The sequence below is a fragment of the Marmota monax genome, unplaced genomic scaffold, assembly GCF_021218885.2.
Source record: "Marmota monax isolate L192 unplaced genomic scaffold, Marmota_monax_Labrador192_F-V1.1 WCK01_AAM20220418_F8-fsc00084, whole genome shotgun sequence".
NCBI lineage: Eukaryota > Metazoa > Chordata > Mammalia > Rodentia > Sciuridae > Marmota > Marmota monax.
In genome coordinates this window covers 5,243,150-5,249,421 of record NW_026694575.1, presented here as the reverse complement: position 1 = coordinate 5,249,421, position 6,272 = coordinate 5,243,150, and the positions used below count along the sequence as shown (strand labels likewise).

Genomic DNA, 6,272 nt, shown 5'->3' with positions numbered 1-6,272 from the left:
CCCTCCTCCCCAGGCACTGAAAGCCTTTCATCTGGAGGGGGTCCTTTCAAAAAGAGGATCCTATAACTATTATTACACATAGCAATTGAACAGCCATTCTTTTGCTTATGTCCCCCCTTGAAATCTACCTTGTGATGTTGAGTTTTCACAGCTCTTTCATCTACCCGGGCTTTCACACTGGGTTATCTTCAAAATCAATCATGTGAAGCAACAATACCAAAGACCCACGTCAGTCACTATGCCAGGGGCCTTACAGACTCAGCTCACTGGCTTAATGCTTGAGATAGACTACAGGTGGAGAATAATAGCTCCATTTCATTGACAATGAAACCGAGGCCCGGAGGCACAAAATCGCTTGCTTATTCATGAAAGTTCATCCAGAACATTGGCAGTCACCTAATTCCAGGTTGCCTGCCCTTTATCCTGAAGTCCATGAGGAGGGGACATGTCTGGAAGTCAGTTAAGACACGCAGTTACGTTTGGAGGTAGCCCAGCACCATGCAACACTGTGTGTTTGTAGCGGGTTATTATAATGAATTCTGCTATCATATTCCAAACCTGAAAAGCCCCTCAGAAGTAACTTCTTAAAAAGTATTATTATTATGGAAAATGATGAGATTTCACCTCCTTCTTAGAGAAAAGCCTGTGTTTATTGTTGTCTTCCTCATGGAAGGCTTGAAAGCCAGGGATCTTAGCAGAATCCATTTTAGGGATTTGCCGGGGAGGGTTGCAGACTGTTTATCAAATGCTCATTGATTTCTCCCACATAGGAATTGCCAGCTTCACAGGCAGAACAAATAGGATTTTCTTTCTGCCTCCTTTATGCCCTTCTGAACAGTTATTTTGAAGCACAAATGCAGGAATAAATACACACATCCATAGTCCCCGGGGCTCTGAGGTCACAGTCTATAATTTTCTCTCTGGTTTGAGTTGGATTCAAAGTTTTATTACTTTTTTTTTTAACCAAATACATAGGATATGATGCTGTTCTAAGCATTTTACAAACTTTAACTCATTTATTCCCCTTATGGAATCCTGTGAGATAGATGATGTCGTCAGCCGCATTTCAAAGATGAAGAAATTGAAGCACAGAGAAGTAAAGCCAGTTCCCCAAGGTGGCATAGTTGGTAAGCTGGGGTGATGTTGGTGCCTCAAGGCAGTGAGCCTCACCTCTGCCAGGCTGCCTTTCCATTTGTGGGCTCCTGAACCTGCTAGAGCCACTTCTGCAGGACTGAGAGTAGCTAGGACACTATTTTCTATAGGTGAATGTGCCTGGTAAGGGTACTCGGATTTCAGACAAGATCTAGCAGAACACACCTGTCTTTGCTGGCATTGGAGGGCCAGAATTGTGAAATGTTATGCTTTATTTTTACCTAATCAGGTTTGATTTTAACAAAGGAAACTGAGATCTTGTTTGTGGAGGTAGCTTCTGCTTGCAGATGCCCAGATGCTGTGGTACATCCGACATCTGGTTGAGCCATCAGTTACATTTCAGCTACCTAACCAGGTTTCCATGGTAGCAGCCTCCCGAACATCTATGCTTGACTTTTCTTCACTTTTAATGTGACTTTTGTCATTGTAATCATGATAATAATATAACAAATCCTGATTATAATGACTAACATTTATCCAGGGTGTGTTGGGGCTGGGGACAGCGTGAGCATGGCATGGGTCGGTGCCCTTTGATCTGCACAGTGACACGGGGAGATGGAGGCAGTGCCGATCTGCATTGTACAGGTGAGGAAACTGAGGTGTACAGAGGTTAATGAGTCACAGGTGTGGGCTTTGAAACCAGGCCTGTTCAGCGGAGATCTGCTGATTTCCAAAACTACCTGTCACATAGCAAAATCATGAGCTTCACTCAAAGGCCGCATGGTAGACTTGGAGAGTCAGTCAGTTTAAAATTACTCTTTGGTGCCCTTTTCTCTCTTCATTGCTGAAACAAATATTTCTTGAGTCATCCTTCAGTACTAGATTGTGGACAGTAACTGAGAGAATAAGATGTAGTCCTTACTTCCTGGGACTGTCATGGGAACAGGCTTTTACCAGGTTAGGAAGGATCCTACATCAAGACCTTGGTACTGGCAAGCCCATAGGAGGAGGTTAGGATGTAGGGGAGGCTTCCAGGAAGAAGTGGTATTTAGGTTGGACAAAAAGAACATACCAAATGGGCACAGTGATACATGTCTGTAATCCCAGTGGCTCAGGAGGCTGAGACAGGAGGATCAAAAGTTCAAAGCCAGCCTCAGCAACTTAGCAAGGCCCTAAGCAACTTAGCAAGAACCTGTTGGGGATGTCTCTCAGTGGTAAAGCACCCCTAGGTTCAATCCTCAATACAGAAAAACAAAAACAAAACAACAACAACAAAAAACCCACCACCACCACCACCAACAACATTAAACCCAGAGTTTAGCAGGAAAAGTTAGGAGAAGGGGCATTCTGGGCATAGGGAAGATTATTTGCTTAAATGTGAGTCAAGGTAAGACAATATCTGGGAAATGGAAGAAATGCAGTATACTCTGAATTGGAGGTAGGGCATGGGGACAGTCAGAGATGATAGTAGAGAGTCAAGGACCAGATTGTCCAGGGGTTTATATGCTTTGCAAGAGTTCATACCTGATTCTTGGGGTGGCAGGAGCTTCTAGAAAAAAGCTGTAGCTTAGGATTCTCATGAGCCGTCAGCCACAGTGACCAGCCTTCTACAGCCCCACTTGAGGAGTGTGACCTGCCCGTGGGAGACCACCCTGGGAAGGAGATGCCTGATGACACTGGTGTGTCGTCACTGCTGTCAAGCTCCCCACGGTCACCAAGATGCAGGCGATGAGGCAAGGCAGGAGACTGTGTAAATCATGTAAAATAGTTATTCATTTTGTTCCACTTCTTTAATAACAAGCAAGATTAAGTTTTAGTTTCTTTACGTGGAAAAACATCGTCATTATTGTTAGATCTAAAGCTGGCAAGGTTGACCCAAAAGACACGTACAGGGTGACACTGGGTGGGGAGTCCCTGGACCAAAGTGGCTGTGTATTCACTTTCCAGAGACAATGAAGCCCTGGCAGGGGAGGGTAAGAAGAAGTGCACTCCTCCCCGTCCCAGGGAACCTGGATCAGCCCTCTCAAGATGCCAGGTGAGGTGGTGGGTGGTCGCTGGGTCTGTTCTGCTCTTTCCTTCTTCCTCCTCCAGCAGCTCCCGGCTCTGTGCCTTTCCAAACCCACTGTTTTTCATACTGTGTCATTTGCCCACTTGACAGTTCCCTCAAGGACGCCTTGTCCTTGGCACCACCCTGTGCCACAAGCACATGACAATCCTCACCCCCAGGTCTCGGCTAGCAATGAATAGAGACGTTGCAGTACAGCTCGGTGTCCTCAAGATCTGAAGGACGGATACCTGTCCTGGGTATGTGCACTTCCACCCGGGGCGGGCGGACCTGCAGGAATGGATCAGCAATGCTGGAGTTTCAGACAGAGGGGACACACTGAGACAGAGGAGAGGTGAAAGGTCCGTGGAGTGAGTCTCAGGAAACACCCATCAGCTCATTATATGACACCCAGCAATTGCTTCTTCCTGTTTAAAATATATATATATATATATTTGAAGATAATTTCAAACTTACAGAATAGTAAATGCACCCATTAGATTAATGTTAAGCATTTTACCGCATTAGCTCTTTCTGTCTCTGTACACGCTCATACACGTGTGCACACACACACACTTCTTTCCCTAAACCACATGAAGGAGGTGCAGGGAACACGGCCCTTGACCCCTAGATACCTCAGACAAAGACGTTCCCTTACACAATCGCAGCAGAGGTCCCACCACAGATGTTCAAATTCGACACGACTCTTGTCTCCAAGGCTGCTCACATTCTGTTTTGTCAAGTGACCATAACACGCCTGGGTGGCGTCTCCCCTTTCAGGACGGTTTCCACTCGGGCATCAGTTGTGCATCAGCTTGTCATGTCTCCTTAAGCTCCTTTAATGCAGAACATTTCCAACTTTCACTCTCTTGACATCAGCCACTTTCTGAAAACAGGAGGCATCAGAATTACCTCAGTTTGAATCCTAGCTTTGCTGCTTCCGAGCTGAGTGACCCAAAGCAAGCTACTTCTCCTCCCTGAGTCTCAGTCTCCTCATCTGCCTAATGGGGAGAGTAATGAAGTGGGAATAGCATCCAAATAGATGGAAGTGGAAGCAAAATATGTAGATAAACTTGAAATCAGGCATGGCCCTAAGACTCCTAACGAGGTGCCTGTTCCCTAGCAAGTGATCAATGCATTCGATTAAAGTAGTTAGTAATTAATGTGATGTCATCCACTCTGGCTTTGTCACTTACGTGCTGTGTGACCTTGAGGAAGTTGCTCTGCCTCTGAGAGAAACAGCGTTCTCAGGGGTAAGGGTGGAGCTTTTAATACCTTCCTCCTGGGGTTGAAGGAAACACGTGCGGCTGGTGCTGAAGAGCTCAAAGCTGGCTCCCTTTCCTCTTGCAAGTGCTGACTCCCCTCTTGCCAATAAAGCCTCCATTTCCCCCATCCGCACCCCTTACATGCGGAATTCTCCAAAGGACAATGCCAGCTTTGTGGCCATCAGTGATGGGGCGAAACCTTTATAGCAGGTGTGATTGTGTGAGAGGTCCAAATATCAGAGATGATAGCTGTTTAAAGAAGAAACTGGAAAATGGCACCCTCCCTGTGGGTGTTTTTCACCAAGCATGTTTTGGGGTAATCTCTGTGTTGGTCAAACAGGCTGCCATGGTGGGTGTGGTGGAGGGATAGGGTGGTAGTAGTCCCTGGTGGCTGTGATTCATTGTTGATCAAAATCAGAGTCTGGGGATCCACATGACCTTCATGTCCTCATGGAAACTCTGACGTGAGCCAAATGCCCAAAATAGAGCCCTCCAGGGCTCAGCAACCCTCTTCCGGAATGTGTCCCCAGGTCTCCCCAGGGCCAGGTCTCGGCTCAAAGCCACCTCCTCGGGGAAGTCTTCCTGGGCTCTGCATCTGATGCTGGCCCCCCACTCCTGAATTATGCCCCTGTCTTGTTGTCTCTTAGCAGAGTGTGTCAGTTGGCCTCACATCTGTTCAGCTGACTCTCGTGTCCCTGTACCATCTGGAAGTCACAGATGTCAGGGAACAGGCCTCTGCTCCTCTTCAAGGAAGGCCCAGTCTATGACATGGTGGTCACCAATTTCATTGATCACCAATATTTGCTGCCTCAATAAGTGAAGCCTCTTCCACTCTGGCCCTTCTGTGGTGACGAGTCCCAAAGGCTAGTGGTGGAGTACACCGTGGCCCACGCCCCGGAGTGACCTTGAGGGCACACCTGGGAACTCGGGAGGGTCTCTGTGGTGGGTGAGTTAGGACAAGTTAGCAGGATTGTGGCTTTGACCCCTGGGAGCAGTAAAACCAGCTTCCTCCCTGGGATTGGATTTCTTCTTTGGAGATGACTGGTTCTCATGATCCCATCGGTTCCCGGTGGGTGCAGATACCCTGGGAGTGTGGGGGCATTCCCTGTCCAGATGAGCTGCAAGGAGGGAAAAGAGTCTGTGGGTGTGAAACAAGCTTATGGTTTGGTTGCTGAAAGTCCTGAAGCTCATTCAACCTTCAGGGGTGACCTGGGTGCCGGGGTCTATAAGGTGTAGGACACCTTTAGGCTCTCGTTTCCTACCTCAGCATCCAGGATCAGGACTTAGGGTTTAAATCCCTGGCAGGCTACATGTATCTCCGTGACTTGGCCAAATGCTGTTCTTCTCTTGAGAAGCAGTGTCCTCCCATGCAGGAAAAATAACCCCTGCCTCGATTGTGAGGAGAGTGTCCTGTCCACACAGAGTGCCCAGCATGGGCCTCAGGAGAGAGCCACCTGCGTGATCAGTGCAGCCCAAGATGGAGGCTTCAGGAGCCTGTCAGACCTGAGTGTGTATCTCAACTCCCCCACAGCACAGGTGACTGGTGATAATGCTTGTCACCTCTCTCCAGCTTCTGTTTCTCACCTACAAATTGGCTAGAATAATATAGTTGACCCTTGGTGTCCTTGGGTTTCACATCTGCAGATTCAACCAAGAACAAATGAAATATATTTGGCTCTGGAGGCTGAGGCAGGAGGATCAAAAGTTCAAAGCCAGCCGCAGCAACTTAGGTTCAAAGCGACTTAGTGAGACCCTGTCTCAAAATAAAAAAATAAAAAAGGAGCTGGGGATGTGGCACAGTGGTTAAGTGCCCCTAGGTTCAAACCCTGGTACCAAAAAAAAAAGAAAGAAAAAATAATTGTATCCATACT

General features: G+C 47.4%; 1 long non-coding RNA gene across 4 annotated transcripts; it reads right to left on the bottom strand.

Moving 5' to 3' along the window:
* Window positions 1-628: 628 nt before the first annotated feature.
* On the bottom strand, window positions 629-4,635 carry LOC124077139 (uncharacterized). Of its 4 annotated transcripts, XR_006846541.2 has the most exons (4): window positions 4,412-4,634; window positions 3,795-4,022; window positions 3,313-3,564; window positions 629-2,838 (listed from the first exon to the last, which is right to left on the bottom strand). It is a non-coding gene; the product is annotated as an uncharacterized LOC124077139 (long non-coding RNA). The 4 variants fall into 4 exon arrangements; XR_006846540.2 differs by having other exon boundaries at window positions 629-3,564; window positions 3,772-4,022; window positions 4,412-4,635; XR_006846539.2 differs by having other exon boundaries at window positions 629-3,564; window positions 4,333-4,634.
* Window positions 4,636-6,272: the final 1,637 nt, after the last annotated feature.